We start from the raw sequence: 15993 nt of genomic DNA on the forward strand, positions 1-15993 counted from the left end.
CAACTATTTCTGCTGTGTGTGAACCAGGGAAGGAGGGGGAAATAGGGTGAGTTGCAAGCTTTTCTCCACCACCATAAAGGTCACCTGGAGACCTAGAGTGAGGAAGGAGAGTGCAAGAGCTGAGGGAGCCACTGGAAGGAGGGACAGAATTAAAGAGGGCTGTGCAGGGTTCCCCATTGGTTTCATAGCTCCAGTAGCAGCTATATTTACTAACCTTGGTGTCAAGGCAAAGAGAGATGCATAATGATGCAAATAGTAGTCAGTGATTTATATGGTGCATGTGTGTTTCCTTCTCCCCTGGTGCCAAAAAATAATTTCCAAACTTTTCCCTGTGCTGGTGTTATAGGGACTGTTATTCCCAGCTTTTTTTTTTTTTTTTTTTAAAGTCTCCTCCTAGCATGGCCGTATTGTAAAGTTGTTATACATGTATTTTATCTTTCTGTGCAAAGAAAGTATAAAGAGTTTTAATAAAGATGTGGATGGCCCAGAATAGCCCAATCTCATCAGATCTCAGGGTCCCTGGTCAACTAATGTACTGCAAAAATAGACTATCATTACACAAATACATTTAAGACCCGAAAATTATAAACGTCCTTATAACTTGTTCCTCAAAAGGATGAACTATGCTGGTCTTCTTGATGTAACCGATGTGTACAAAGAAATCCCTGGACAGGCTGTCGACTTCTGATGCACTTGTTTCAAAGTCTTTGTCAACAAGGTATAGTCTCAATAAATATCACTAATTCAAAACAAACTCATAAGGATTCTAAGACTCCGACGACATTCTCTCAATGACGGCACAAGCTCAATGCTCGCTCAAAGCTGGGCCCGTGCTCTTTTCAACTGCTACATACGGATTAACACAGCTGCCCATTTTGATCTCAGTTTAATCCCCACAACAACACTCCTGTGAGGTAGGACAAACAGAGAGTATTGGATTGGCCCAAGGGTCATGAAGCTAACTTCCACGGCAGAGCGGGGATTTGAACTTAGGTCCCCAAGATCCCAGTCTGACATTTCCTAACTACTGCACATCACTGCATCACTTATATACGTGAATTCAAAGCTACATGCTAACAGAATCATCCTATGTGTGTACATTATTTACATTAGAACAAAGTCTGAGTCCAGTAGCACCTTAAAGACCAACAAAGTTTTATTCAAGGTTTAGGCTTTTGTGCACACGCACAGTTCTCTGGGTACACTGAAATGGAAGTAACCAGTCCAAACATATAGACAGGCATTTTGCCACAAAAAGCATAAAGACCTAAGGAAGCTGGAGAGCAAGTATAAGGGAGAGTTGGCCGTAATTTCATTTCCTCCAATTCCCACAGTCTCAGTTTAATACATCTGAAGATATATGACTCTTCAGAGGTAGAAAAATCATCTACCTCTAACCCCAATTGATTGAGTTTAGACAGAAGCACTGCTGTCCAGGACGAAATATATGGGTCTCTTTTCATACAATCAAGAAGGCTGTTGGGATCTGTTCTAAAATGAATTTTGAGCCAGAATTTAAACACTGCAATCCAGGCTTTTGTCTCCACCAAAGACTGACCCACTTCAGAGCAGAGAGCAAAGTAGGACACACATTTTGGCAAACCAAGAATTTGTCTAAAGAATGAGGCTTGAATGCCCTCCACTTTCCTGGTAAAAGCTGAGATCCATATAGGGATACCATAGAGGATTTGGGCAAGCGTTTTGGCTTTGAATACTTTAATAGCTGCTGGAACTAATTGGTTGCCCCTTGCAAAGAAAAACTGTTTAATTTGAGCAGCTGAACACTTAGCCAAGTTGATGGTGTTGTTACGATGTGAAACCCAGCTTAACTTGTGGTTAAAAGTGATCCCCAAGTATTTAAAATTTTTTGTTTGCTCGATTGTTGAATTGCCAATAAACCATCTCTGCGGGCCCCAGCAATTTGAAAAGACAACTACTTTAGATTTGGTATAATTGATAGTAAGTGAATTACAATTACAGTAGTCATAAAAGGCGTTCAAATACCTTTGCAGGCCCACTCTTGTACAAGAGAGGATGGTAGTGTCATCGGCATAAAGTAATAAGGGGACCGCTCGGCCTGCAAGTTTAGGCGGATGACCATTGATAGGGGTCAAAAATTGTGCCAGGTCAGTTAAAAATAAATTAAAAAGATGTGGGGCCAGCACACAACCTTGTTTTACCCCCTTTAACACTGGGATTTTACTAGTCAAGTCACCGCTAGAAGAAAATTTCACTTGGCAAAAGGTATTAGAATGAAGTTTCCTCAAGAGAAACAGCAAACGAGGGTCCATTCCCAGGTAACCTAGCTTGATCCATAGTTGGGCTCTATCTATTGAATCAAAAGCACCCTTCAAATCGATGAAGGCAGCATATAATTTTTTTGACCCGGTATGCGTATATTTTTCAGCAAGGAAGGCCAGAGTGCAGCAGTGATCCATAGCAGATTTGCCTTTGGAGAAGCCAATCTGTTCAGGACCTATGATGTTGCCTAGGCGCATCCAGTCAGTTAATCGGAGTTCTAAATGTTTTGCATACAATTTGCCCACTATTATCTATCAGACCTAACCACTCCAAGTCATCGCAGGGCATTTATGTTGGCCAGACTAAACGCGTTTCCCTCCAAAGTTTTACAAGGGAGATATCAGCGAGTCCCTTTAGCCGACAGACTTTGCTCCTGTGGAGCGAATACCCCTGACTCAATCCAGCATATATTGCTTGATTGTTCTTTTTACCATAACCTCCGTAAAGATTTATTTGGCATGCTTTCTTTTTCTCCAGATTTGTCTATTCTGCCACCCTGTTATTATTTATTGAGTGATACTGAGGGGGTGGTTAGTGAGGCTGTGGCAAAATTTCTGGCTGACATCCTTAAATTTAATTCTGACCATGTTTGAATGTATCTGTAAGCTCGGTTTTATTTTGATTTTATCTCCAATGTTTAAATTTTTATATTCTGTGTATTTTTATCTGAATCTATTATGCCATTAAAGGTTTGGTATGAGATATAGACAGGCCTCGGATTCAGCAGGAGCTCACAGGAGTGCAGCTCCTGAACCTTTCTGAGGGTTTCCCCTCCTCCTTCCCACCTTGTCCATTGAATAGCAGGTGCAGATGCATAACAATCCCTGGATGAGCTCCACCACCTATTTTTCTACAAAGCAACCCTAGAGGGTGAGCCGCAAATTAACATACAGAATAACAGTGTTTAGCACAGGGGTGGTCAAACTGGCTCGGGAGCCACATGTGGCTCTTTCACACATATTGTGTGGCTCTGGAAGCCTCCATCACCCCTTCAGCTGGCTTGGATAAGGCATTCTCTCTTTAAATCACTTCTCCAAGCCAGCCAGCAGCTGTTTTAATTCCACCTCTCCCTCCATTCCTCCACCATCTACTTGCCTTCCTTTCCTGCCTGCTCTCAAACATCTGATGTTCATGTCTTGAACATGAACATATGAAGCTGCCTTATACTGAACCAGACCCTTGGTCCATCAAAGTCAGTATTGTCTTCTCAGACTGGCAGCGGCTCTCCAGAGTCTCAAGCTGAGGTTTTTCACACTTATTTGCCTGGACCCTTTTTTGGAGACGCCAGGGATTGAACCTGGGACCTTCTGCTTCCCAAGCAGATGCTCTACCACTGAGCTACCGTCCCTCCCTGCCGTCTTGCGGCTCTCAAACATCTGACATTTATTCGATGTGGCTCTTACATCAAGCAAGTTTAGCAGATGCAACCAAACTGGAATGAAAAGCCAAGTTTACAATGTTATAGATCAAGAGGAGTTTGTTTCGCCTTGGTCCTCGTCAGGGACCATGCAGATGTGCACCTCACATCATGGGAGAGGCTGCCGAGTCAGACTTAGTGGTATTCATGAATACTTTGCACACACACTTCTTGGAACTGATGTGAATGAATGCTTCCCATCTATCAAAATTGAGGTCATTATGCGCTACTAGGCAAAGACCTGCCTCCACTATAAAGATCAATGAAAAACAAAATAGGAGGGAGGAGTCAATATTGATTGCTTTTAGCCAGGGCTGGTGCCAGCAAATACTGAAGTAGGGCACTGCCCAGGGTCTGGGACTTTGGGTGGGGCCCACTCTCATGGACCCTGCACCTGTTCACCTCCCCTGTCACCTTCGACATGTGCCTTTCCCTGCCCATTTGCTTGCAAGCACTCCACCACCCAGGGCTTTTTTTGTAGCAGGAACTCCTTTGCATACTAGCCCACACCCCCTTGATGTAGCCAATCCTCTAAGAGCTTACAGAGCTCTTAGTACAGGAGCTAATAAGCTCTAGGAGGATTGGCTACATCAGAGTGTGTGTGGAGGATAAGTCTAGGATTGGCTACATCAGGGTGTGTGGAGGAGGAGGAGAAGACTACAGATTTATACCCCGCCCTTCTCTCTGAATCAGTCTCAGAGTGACTTACAATCTCATTTACCTTCCTCCCCTTCGACAAACACCCTATGAGATATAGGTGGGGCTGGGAGAGCTCTCCCAAAAGTTGCCCTTTAAGGACAGCTCTGTGAAAACTATGGCTGACCCAAGGCCGTTCCAGCAGCTGCAAGTGGAGGAATGGGGAATCAAACCCGGTTCACCCAGGCAAGAGTCCGCGCACTTAACCAAACTGGAGTTCCTGCTATTAAAAAAGCCCTGCCACCACCCATGCTCCCAGCTTCCCAGTGTGAATGGAGAAGTGCACACAGATGGTACACAGTGGCATGCTTCCGGTGTCCACAGCGGCTGCACGCACCAGCCTATGTTGTTGGGGAAAGGGTGTGAATGCAGTGCAGACAGCTGAGAGCCCAGGCAATGGGAGGGCTTGGAAGAAGGGGAAGGATTCACAGACTGGTGGAAACGCATGCTGTTTCTTTAAAACACATATATGCCACCCAGTGCCGTAACTGCCCGAGGCAGTTCACGGTGTTTGCACTATGATTAAAAGAGCCCATATAAACAATGCAATCAAATACAGAAACCAGCTAGTCCAGCTAGAAGCTGAAAAACTAAAATAGGTTTTAAAAACAAAACAAAACAGACTTTAGAACAAATTATGTAAATTACACATTTAATGCACAAAGACTGTAGCATACATCTCCTCACCAATATTCCCTCTCAGCTGCGGAGTCTTGTGAGCAAAAATTCTACTTTGTGAGCTGCTGGCATTAAAGTGGTGAGCTCCTGCATCAATTAGTGTGCTCTGGGGTCATCCTTCCTGAGCTAAGACAAAAATGTGTGAGCTGGAGGCTAAAAATCTGTAAGCTAGCTCACACTAACTCAGCTTAGGGGGAACACTGCTCCTCACCACACCTTAAGAGATGGGTCAGCTTCCCAAATCACAAGACAGCACCTGAGCCCCCCACCCTTTTGTTAGCTTGTTTTTGCAAGTCCTACGGGGGAGCCTGGCCCCAGCCTCCATCCGAAGGAAGTGATGCGCCACCCTCACGAGAGCAGTGTTTTCAACATACTGCAAAACTCCCCCCCCCCCCAAAAAAAGAACCCCTCCACAAACAAACCATGCTGAGCTGCCCCATTGAGTGTGCATAGTTTGCACTGATACAGAAGGCCCCATCCTGCTTCAGCTGGTGTAATTATTAATGGGGTGTGCACTGAAATGGTCAGACTCAATTCTCAGTCAGTGAACTCGCACCTGCACAGGTCAGAAAGCATTGTTTCATGCTTTCTGGAAGCTTGAGAGAAGATTTATGCATGTTGTAAGGGTTCCCCCCACTTCTTGCAGAACTATTTAAAATGCTGGCTTATTTTCTTTTTTTAAAAAAAGAGCTTGCAGGGCTTGCATGATTGAGCCTTAATGCGATAGAACCTTCCGGGCTGGGAACCAGAACCATTCAGTTTCTCAGAGTGGGGGAAAGAGGCTTGGCTTTGCCTCCCAGGAAGAAGGAAGAGATTCTCCTGCTCTAGCAGGGACGCCCTCCCACTCTCTTGTTAAACTGGAGAGGTGGGCTCAGAGGACTAACATGGGGCCCTGGGAGGGAAGAGCCACCAGTTCTGCCTTGGGAAATTCCTGGAGCTTCAGGGTGGAGTTTAGGGGGGGGGAAGAGACCTCAGAGGCCACCCTCCAAAGCAGGGATTTTCTCCAGGGGAACTAATCTCTGTCATCTGGAGATCAGTTGTAACTCCAGGGGATCTCCAGGCTCCAACTGGAGGATGGCAACGCTATTTGGAGGTCCACAGGGAAAAGCACCTGATTTCCTGAAGGTGGGTGCCCAGGGCTGTTCGAAGATGTGCCTTAACTGCAGCAGAGCAACTGAGACACCAATACTGTGATTCTGAGCGGAAGCTCAGTTTGGTGTAGCGGTTAAGGGCGCGGACTCTTACCTGGGAGAACTGAGTTTGATTCCCCACTCCTCCGCTTGCACTTGTTGGAATGGCCTTGGGTCAGCCATAGCTGTCATAGAGCCGTCCTTGAAAGGGCAGCTTCTGGGAGAGCTCTCACAACCCCACCTACCTCACAGGGTGTCTGTTGTTGGGGGGGGGGGAGGTAAAAGGATATTGTGACCTCTCTGAGACTCTGAGATTCAGAATGTCGGGCAGGATATAAATCCAATTTCTTCTCCTTCTAAGTCCATCCAAATCAATGGGCTTAGAAGGGTGTAACTCTGCATACAGGTGATACTTGGTGCTGCCAATCTCCAGGTTAGCAATCCTCCTAAGTGACCACAGGTACAGAAGGCTGTATGGAAAATACCAACACCCGTGTTTAAACAATGGCAATATCTATGCAAGCACTGCCAGTATTACACAATGCTGGTACTGCATACATAGAGATTGACATTGTTTAAACACGGTGTTGGTGTTTTTCATACAATCTCCAGACAGTGGCTGAAGATTTCCCACTAATGCAAAGATCAGTTCCCCTGGATAAAACGGCTGCTTTGGAAAGTGGAGTCTATGGCATTGTAACCCACTGAAGTCCCCCCCACAAAAAAAACCCCCACCCTTCTCAGGCTTCACCCCCAAAATCTCCAGGTATTTTCCAGCCTGGAGCTGCCAACACTAGAGGTACCAGAAACCATCTTATCTGGGAGAACCGGGTTCCTCTTCTTCGGGAGGAAAAGAGTAGGGTTACCAGGCCTGTGTTGGAAAATACCTGGAGACTTTGGGGGTGGATCTGGCAGAGGGTGAAGTCTGGGGAGGGGAGGGCCTCAGCATGGTACAGTGCCATAGAGGCCACCCATCGAAGTAGCGCATTTCTCCAGGGGAGCTGATCTCTGGCAGCTGGAGACCAGTTGTAAAAGTGGGAGATCTCCAGGCCCTACCTGGAGGCTGGCAACCCTAGAATGGAGTTAGGAGCAGGGCCAACCCTAGACTGTCTGGCACCTTAGGCAAGGCTAACTTCTGTTGCCCTCCCCCTGCACTGATGTCACCAAGCCACATGGGGGCGCCCCCAGAAGGCCAACACCCTAGGCAATTACCTAGTTTGCCTAACAGCAGAGCCGGACCTGATCAGAAGAATGGTGAGAAAGGCAAGATGTGAGTCTTGCAGCCCTACCAGCCACAGTTCTTGGGTCCACTAATGAGTCATGTGACTCCTAGTGGCTTTGGGAACGACAAGAATAAAGGGCTGCTGTGGAAAAGCCTGAAGCTGCAGTTCCCTGCTAAGCCCAAGCTTCCTGATCATGCCCTTCACCCATCTTCCCACAGAGGACAATACTCTGGATCTGGAAATCAAGTTGACTCCCTCTCCCGCCATTCCTAGAAGGATGGAGGATGCCATGGCTTCTTTCTTTCAACGGTTCTGTCCTACTTTTCCCTAGGAATGCTGGCCTCCAGTTGTGACCTACCTGGGGATCCCCCAGAATTACAGCTCATCTCCAGACTACAGAGGCCAGTTCCCCTGGAGAAAATGTCAGCTTTGGAGAGTGGGATCTACTGCATTGTACTCCATTGAGGTCCCTGCCCACCCCACCCCCCAGGCTCCATCCCCAAATCTCCAGGATTTTCTCTATGAGGATCTGGTCACCCCACCATCCCCTCCATCCCTGGATAGTGGCCAGAAGGGACCTGGCAAGCACTGTTCCCTCTAAGCTGAGTTAGTGTGAGCCAGCTCACAGCTTTTTAGCCTCCGACTCACACATTTTTGTCTCAGCTCAGGAAGGATGGCCCCAGAGCAAAGTAATTTATGCAGCAGCTCACCACTTTAATGCCAGTAGCTCACAAAGTAGATTTTTTTGTTCACAGGATTCCACAGTTTAAAGGGAGTATTGTTGGCAACCCCACCTTTCTCCCATGCTGGACACATCAGATAGCTTATTAAGCAAAGTACATAAGCCAATTTCAATAGTATTTCAGAATCTTCCAAGTAACTTCCATGCAGCTGCATTGCTGCAATTCATATAACAACCCTGTTAAGGTAGATCAGCGTTAAAAGGTAAAGGTCGTCCCCTATGCAAGCACCGGTCGTTTCTGACTCTGGGGTGACGTCGCACCACAATGTTTTCACGGCAGACTTTTTTTTAATGGGGTGGTTTGCCATTGCCTTCCCCAGTCATCTACACTTTCCCCTCAGCAAGCTGGGTACTCATTTGACCGACCTCGGAAGGATGGAAGGCTGAGTCAGCCTTGAGCCGGCTACCTGAACCCAGCTTCTGCCGGGATCGAACTCAGGTCGTGAGCAGAGAGCTCAGACTGCAGTTCTGCCCACATATTGCAGACTGGGGACAGACTGTCTGGCTAAGGATGTCAAGATGCTTGAAGGCAGAGGTTAAATTCAAAGAAGGGACTTCCTCATTGACAGCCACCACTAGCAACAGAAGAATAATTTTCCATGGAAAGCTAGACTTGCCCCATTGGCCAGCTTGGTGAAGGCATTTCTCTCTTCAAATCACTTCTTCTAGCCAAGCCAACCAGTGTCTTGGAAAATGCACTTAAAGTTGTTTTCTTTCCACCTCTCCCTCCCTCCCTTCCCCATCCCCCTCTTCCTTCCTTTCGGCTCTCAAACAACTGATGTCCATGTCTTGTGGCTCTCAAACATCTGATGTTAATTCCACGTGGCTCTTACATTAAGCAAATCTGACCACCCATAGTATAGGGTATAGTCGGGTGACGGTTTCTTTGGGGCAGCTCTCCAGTGTGTATCATCTCAAGGTAGCAGGGACTTCACTTATGCTGGTCTACCTGACTTCTAAATGAAGATTTTGAAAGCGCATGGCTTTTGGGAGTCCATTTTTTTGCTACCAGCCTAAAATTGCCCAAAAAAGGGGGGGGGGAATGCCAAGCCATGGTACATAGTTAGTAGGCAGCAGCAGACATTCTTAAAAACATCTGCATTATTCCACAATCAGCACCTACAAATTTGGGTATAAACACCATGCTGAGATGCAACTTCTGGAGAGGGGAGGGACAATGTTAGGGACTCAGAGTGGCAGCATTTTAAAAAAAACCCCGCCCCAACCTGCCAAGGCAAAAACAGGATCCTGAGTTTCCAGACACAAGGGCCAGAAATAAGGGCTGTCCCTAGCAAACAGTGACTGCGGAAACATATGTCTGAGTATGAAGCAATAAAGAAACATTCACCTCACAAGTATTTGCCAAAGAACAGCCACTACAGATGAGCTCCAGTGGGCGGGTGCTTCCCCTCAGAACTGTAAAGGCAGACAGAAGAGGCCCAATTCATGACATCTCTTCCTTTTGCATCTGCTGCTTTTCTTCTGAGGAGGTCTCAGCGGTGTTGCCAAGGAAGAGTAGCCAGCAGTCATCCAGTGACTCTGACGCGACCTTGGATTTCCCACCCCCAAACTCCAGTCCTCATCCTTGTGCCCCAGTGGCGCTCCTGACTATCTTCAGTTGACACAGAAGAGCTCAGAACTGGGTAAAAATCAGAACATAACCCAGACCTTGGCTCAGTGTTTAAGCTGATATAATGTCTGTCCCAGGGGCTCCCAACCTTTTTAAATACAAGGGCCCCTTTTTAACTGCAAACAGATTTGCAAATCTCCCACATGATAGTATCCAGCCCTGAATGGTCCAGGCAGCCCTGATTTCACCAAATCTCAAAAGCTAAGCAAGGTCACCCCTAGTTAGTACTTGGAGGGGAGACTATGGGGTCTCCATAAGACAGATGTGACTTGGTGGCACTTTCCACCAGCAGCAGCACCTGACTGTACTTTTACTCTTCACATCCACTTGCTGAGAAAATACACAACGACAAAAAGAGATCAAAATGTCACTGTTGAGTGCACTTCTGGATTCGCAGACCCCTTGTGATCACTTGGCAGACTCCCCAGGGGTCCCAGTCCCCCACTGCTCTACCCTAAAACGTCGATGAAGTCAAAACAAGTCTTACAAATCGGCCAAAGCCCAGGACATTCTTGCGGCAACCAAGAGAGAACAAGCCGCAGAATGGGCTGAGGGCAGATAACACTCAGCACATCACTTGACCAGCAGCAGTTGCCCCGTAATGGGATTTATGCAGGTTTGGCATGAAACTGAAAAGAAGCTCTTGCTTTGCCAGGGGTAGCCAGTTGTGTGTGCATGTATGTACACACACACACACACACCAGGCTTCCAGATCATGTCCATCCTACACCAGACCAGGCCTGCCCAAACACTGGACATGCTTCCAGAAATCTGTCCATTTTCCTGCTAAATTTTTACTAAATGGGAAGTTACTACGAAACTGTCCAACTCTGCACAGGCCTTTTCTTTCTGGTTTATACCTCCAATTCAGTGGGGCATAGGACACTCCAGCCCAGCTCCCATCACCAGCTCCAAACCCCCACGGGCAAAGGCATGAAGAGTTCCTGTCTTTGCAGGGAACTAGCAGGCGTCCCTGAAGGGGAACGGGAGATGCCTCTTCTGCCAGGTGTACATGACAGATGGCAGCCTTGGTCATTTGAAGGGTGGGATCTGCTCTCCCCCTTCCAAAGGCGCCCCTCAGAGCCTGAGCCTGAGAGGGAAGTAGCGCTGCCAACCTCCAGGTGAGGCCTGGAGACCTCCTGGAATTATAACTGCTCTCCAAGCTACAGAAATCAGTTCCCCTTGGAGAAAATGGCAGCTTTGGAGGGGGGACTGTATGGTGGGCATCCATGCTAAGCTCTTCCTCTTCTCTAGGCTTTGTCTCTAGATCATGGGCAGCCAAACTCGCTTAACGTAAGAGCCACACAGAATAAATGATGTTGGAGAGCTTCAAGACATGAATGTCAGATGAGGGAGGGAGGGAAGGAAGGAGAGGGAGGGGGAGGGATTGGTGGAAGGAAAGCGACTTTAAATGCATTCTCCAAGCTGCCATCTGGCTTGGCGAAGTGATTTAAAGAGAGAACTGCCTTCTCCAAGTTGGCTGGCATGGCGGTGGCGGCTTTGAGAGCCACACAATCTGTGTGAAAGAGCCACATGTGGCTCCTGAAACCTCAGTTTGGCCACCCCTGCTCTAGATCTCCAGGGATTTCCCAAACCTGGAATTGGCAACCCTGGAGGCCAGGGAGCGCTTGCCCCTTCCTGGACTGGGTCCCTGGCGGGTGATTCACGGGCTTCTACAAACTCCAGCCTGGAAAAGTGCCCCTCCTTTCCCCCACCGCCACATGCCCCTTACCTCAGCCACTTGGTTCAACTCTTTTCCCGGCTCAAGCCCTCCTCCACTGGCGACGGCGCGCTGCAGCTGCTGCGGGCGGGCGGGAGGCCAACCCAGCCCCGCGAGAGCCGACCTACCTCACCTGCTGGGTTAAAAAAAGAAGCAAGCGCGCAGCTGCATTTACCTTGCGGAGCGCGGCGGGCTGGGCGTTGCTCTGCTCTCTGCCGGGCGGCTCGCCCTAGAAGGTGGCGTCCCGCTCCGGCTCCTCGGTCACATGCTCCCCCCGCCGGGCGCCCATCCTGGCCCCTCGCCCCGGGCCAGCCAGGGCAACGCAACGCAACCCACCCAGCCTGGCCTTGTGCCGCTGCCAAGCGATCACATGGCCCCGGCCGCGCGGGTTCGCCCCGGGGACTTCCTGGGCAGCTGCTCGTCCTGCGCAAGGGAGGCAGACCAAAGGGCAGGGCGGCTCGCAGGGGCTGCCCCTCACCCCAGGTGTACCTGGCTGGCTGGGCAGAGAGGACGACGGGGCAGGGGCTGCAGGGAGCCGGCGGGGGAAGGCAAGCGGGTTGCCGCTCTGCGGGGCAAGCAGGAGAAAGGGGGCTCGGAGGAGGCTGTCGAGGTGAATGAACAGGCCTAGGATGCGGAAGGCCCAGCTTCGCGAGAGACGGACTTGAAAGAAGGAAGATGGGGCAGCCCCTCTCTCGCTGCTCTTTGAGCAACAGCAGCAATAGGGTTGCCAGCCCCCAGGTGGGGCCTGGAGATCTCCTGCTTTTGCAACGGATCTCCAGCTGGCAGAGATCAGCTGCCCTGGAGAAAATGGCTGCTTGGAAGGGTGAGCTGTGTGGCACGGTACTCTGCTGAGGCCCCTCCCTTCCCCAAACCCCGCCGTCTCCCAGCTCCACCCCCAAAGTCTCCAGGTATTTTCCAACACAGAACTGGCAACCCTAAGCAGCAGAGAAGTGCATCTGGGGTGGAAAGGAGCTGCAGAGCAAAGCCTCTATTTTCTCTATTGGCTGAGGCTCCTCCCTTGGGGAGGAAGAGCTTGCTTTGCCAGATTGTCTCAACTGCACAGCAGAGCTACTGAGCCAAGCCTCTCTTCCTTCTACTGGCTGTGGCTGCTCCTCCTCCTGGACCCCTGGAAGGAAGGAAAGAAAGAGCCAGAGTTTCCTTTGCCCAGTTCCCCAGATCGCATGGGAGAGATACAAAGAAAGCACCACCTGAAAGACTAACAACTGCTAATGTTTTACGCTTGTTTTAAACTTTTGTGAATAATCGTTAATTGTGCTTGTCTGTGTCCTTCGTAAAGTAGCTCTGCTATCTGGCATTACATTTTATGACACACATGGCCCCACCCAACAAGGTTTATGTTGGATTCAGCACTCATAACAAATGAGTTTGTCACCCCTGCTCTGTGGAGACTGGTCCCCATAGGGTATAATGGAGAATCGATCTGTGTGTATCTGGGGCTCAGGGGGCTTGCTTTTGAGGTAGGGGCACCAGATGTTCTGGAGCTCTGGCACCAGCATCTGGTGCCCCTAAAAAAAAGACGCCTCAAGTTTCAAAAAGATTGGATGAACAGGTCCAATTCTATGAGCCCCAAAATAAGATGCCTCCGTCCTCCATTGTTTCCAACCGAGGGAAATTTTAAAAGGAGCACGAGCCCTTTAAATGTGATGGCCAGAGCTCCCTTCTGAGTTCAGTCCTGCTTGTCACACCCTTGCTTCTGGCTCCACCCCCAAAGTGCTCAGATATTTTCTGGCCACCCTAGGCACAGGAGAAAGGAATGCAAATAGATCTGGGGAAGAAGAGGTGGAAAGAAAGCAACTTTAACTTTAAACACATTCTCACATTACCAGCTGGCTTGGCTTGCAGAAGTGATTTAAAGAGACAAATGCATTCTCCAAGCCAGCTGAATGGGCAGTGGGGACTTGGAGAACCACACAACATGTGTGAAAGAGCCACAGTTTGGCCACCCCTGATCTAGCAGATACTGGAGATTAAGGGGAAGGATTTAGTGGGCCATTGCTGCATGCAACCATCGTTGAATCTTTCTTCTTAGGCTCTGAGTCCAGTAAAAGCATATTGTAGAAGTGTGTGTGAACAGCGCAGAAAGTGAGTCCACGTTCAGCTTTTTACAAGTTACCCTGAATGCACATCCAATCTTTTGTACAGTGTACTCGATATTTTAAGCATGTGCCCGGAGTAATTGTAATTTTACACTCAACACAACTACAGCGGAACATGTACTCATGTATGTGCAGAAAGTATATGCATTCACTGTATCATGTAAAGGGGGCTAAAGAGCCGGTTTGGTAGTGGTTAAGATTGCAGACTCTAATCTGGGAGAACCGAGTTTGATTCCCCACTCCTCCACATGCAGCTGCTGGTGTGACCTTAGGTCAGTCACAGGTTTTCTCAGAGCTTGTTCTCCCAAGAGCAATTCTCAAAAGAGCTCTCTCAGCCCCACCTACCTCACAGGGTGTCTGTTGTGGGGAGAGGAAGGGAAGGAGATTGTAGGACACTCTGAGACTCCAAGTGAAGGGCATATATAAATCAATCTCCTCTCTTTCTTTGCCTTTTTCTTCGTCTCCTCCTCCTCCTTTTAGAGAGTCTGTGGCATAATGGATAGAGTGCTTGAGAACCCTGGGTTCAAATCCCCCACATGCTGACCTTGGGTTCCTTGGTACCTTTCAGCCTTGCAGGGTTTTGATATGAGGTAGGCAACCATGTATTCTCCTCTTAGAAGAAGAGGTGGCACCTGGAGATCTATTGGGCTTTTTTATTTTTGTAGCAAGGACTCCTTTGCATTATTAGGCCACACACCCCTGATGTAGCCAATCCTCCAAGAGCTTACAGTAGGCCCTATAATAAGATCTCTGTAAGCTCTTGGAGGATTGGCTACACCATCGAGGTGTGGCTTAATATGCAAAGGAGTTCCTGCTACAAAAAAAGCCCTGGAGCCTATTACAAATGATCTTTAGACATTATAGCTGGCATCAGGGATGGAATTCTACAGGATCTTTGCATATTAGACCACACCCCCTGATGTAGCCAATCCTCCAAGAGTTTACAAAAGAGAGCCTTGTAAGCTCTCAAAGGATTGACTACATCATGGGTGTGTGGCCTAATATGCAAAGGAGTTCCTGCTAGAATTCCACCCCTGGCTGGCATTATACCGGCTGAGGTCAGTCCCCTCCCTAAACCCTGCCCTCTCCAGGCTCCACCCCCCAAATTTCTGGGTATTTCCCATCCCAGAGCCTGTAACCCTACTGAGCATTAGGGAGATAGGAAAGTTGCTATATTTTTCTGCTGCCATCTGGATCTTTGGGAAGGATGGAAGAAAATGTGAATGCGAAAAATGTGAATGGGGGTGATGGAGGGAGAGGGGAGGGATTTAGAGGCACAACAGCTCTTTCTGTCCATTGCTCCAGGTGGACCCAATCCAAAAAACTAATTTTGTTTAATCGCTGGCGGGGGAAGCTGTTGCACACAAACACATTCCATTTTTAGAACAAGGAGACAGGATTCCTGTCCAAAGGCCATAAAATCCTCTTGCCAAGTTTTTTTTTTCCTTTGCAGGCCTTATCAGCAGGACCTGACCTCCTCCCTGATCAAACAAAAGGGGGAAAGAGATATCACCGTGTCCTCTTTGGGTACCAAGGTGAGCTTTGCTTCCATGGGAGACGCTCCCTAAAGGTGCCCACACCTTCCAAGGGGTTCCCTTAGCAGTGAATCATTTCTGCAAATTTCCATTCTGTTGCTTGACATTAGAATTGACTTGGGGTGTGACCGTTTAATAGGGAATTTCTGTTCGGCTTGGAGAAAAGCCCACTGGTTTAGTCTTCTGTGACAAAAGGAGATATAACGAGCCTGCGTTTTGTATTAAAACAGATCAGCACCCAGCCTGGAAATTAAATTGCTTTTTTGGATTATTTTTTTTAAACTTACTTACAGCATTCTGGGTTGTTTGAAAATATATCAAAATGTATTTTTGAGTATAAATGTCACTGGGGGGATACACATTCACATGAACACACATGAAATTGCCTTAGCAATCAAACTATCAGTCCATCAAGAGGAGAAGAAGAACACTTCTAATAAATGTTGGAAATGTCAGAAGGCAGTTGGGTCTTTTTACCATATGTGGTGGCAATGTGAAAAAGCAAAGAGATATTAGATCCAAATCCACAGTTGGTTGCAAAAGATAGTAAAAACAAATATAAAACATCTACCTGAGTTGTATCTATTGAACATATATCAAACCCCCATATCTAAATTAATAGCTAGATTCTTAGCACACGCAACTACAGCTGCAAGAATTGTTTATGCAAGATAAACAATTCTTAGATATCTGTGGAAGTCACCACAGATGCCTAAGAGAGAAGAATTTGTTCCAAAATTACTTGAAACAGCAGAAATGGACTTTCTTTCAGTGAAATTGAAGGAAGGAAACATACGGGATTGT

General features: G+C 47.9%; 1 protein-coding gene across 1 annotated transcript in view; it reads right to left on the minus strand.

The window, feature by feature from the left end:
* Positions 1-11794, minus strand: part of MLPH (melanophilin) — a 103676-nt gene extending 91882 nt beyond the window's left edge. Inside the window, exon 1 of the mRNA XM_060232163.1 lies at positions 11713-11794. The gene's annotated coding sequence lies outside the window, so the exon portion shown is untranslated. The remainder of the gene's footprint in view (positions 1-11712) is intronic.
* Positions 11795-15993: the final 4199 nt, after the last annotated feature.

This window comes from Heteronotia binoei, chromosome 1, assembly GCF_032191835.1.
Source record: "Heteronotia binoei isolate CCM8104 ecotype False Entrance Well chromosome 1, APGP_CSIRO_Hbin_v1, whole genome shotgun sequence".
Classification (NCBI taxonomy): domain Eukaryota; kingdom Metazoa; phylum Chordata; class Lepidosauria; order Squamata; family Gekkonidae; genus Heteronotia; species Heteronotia binoei.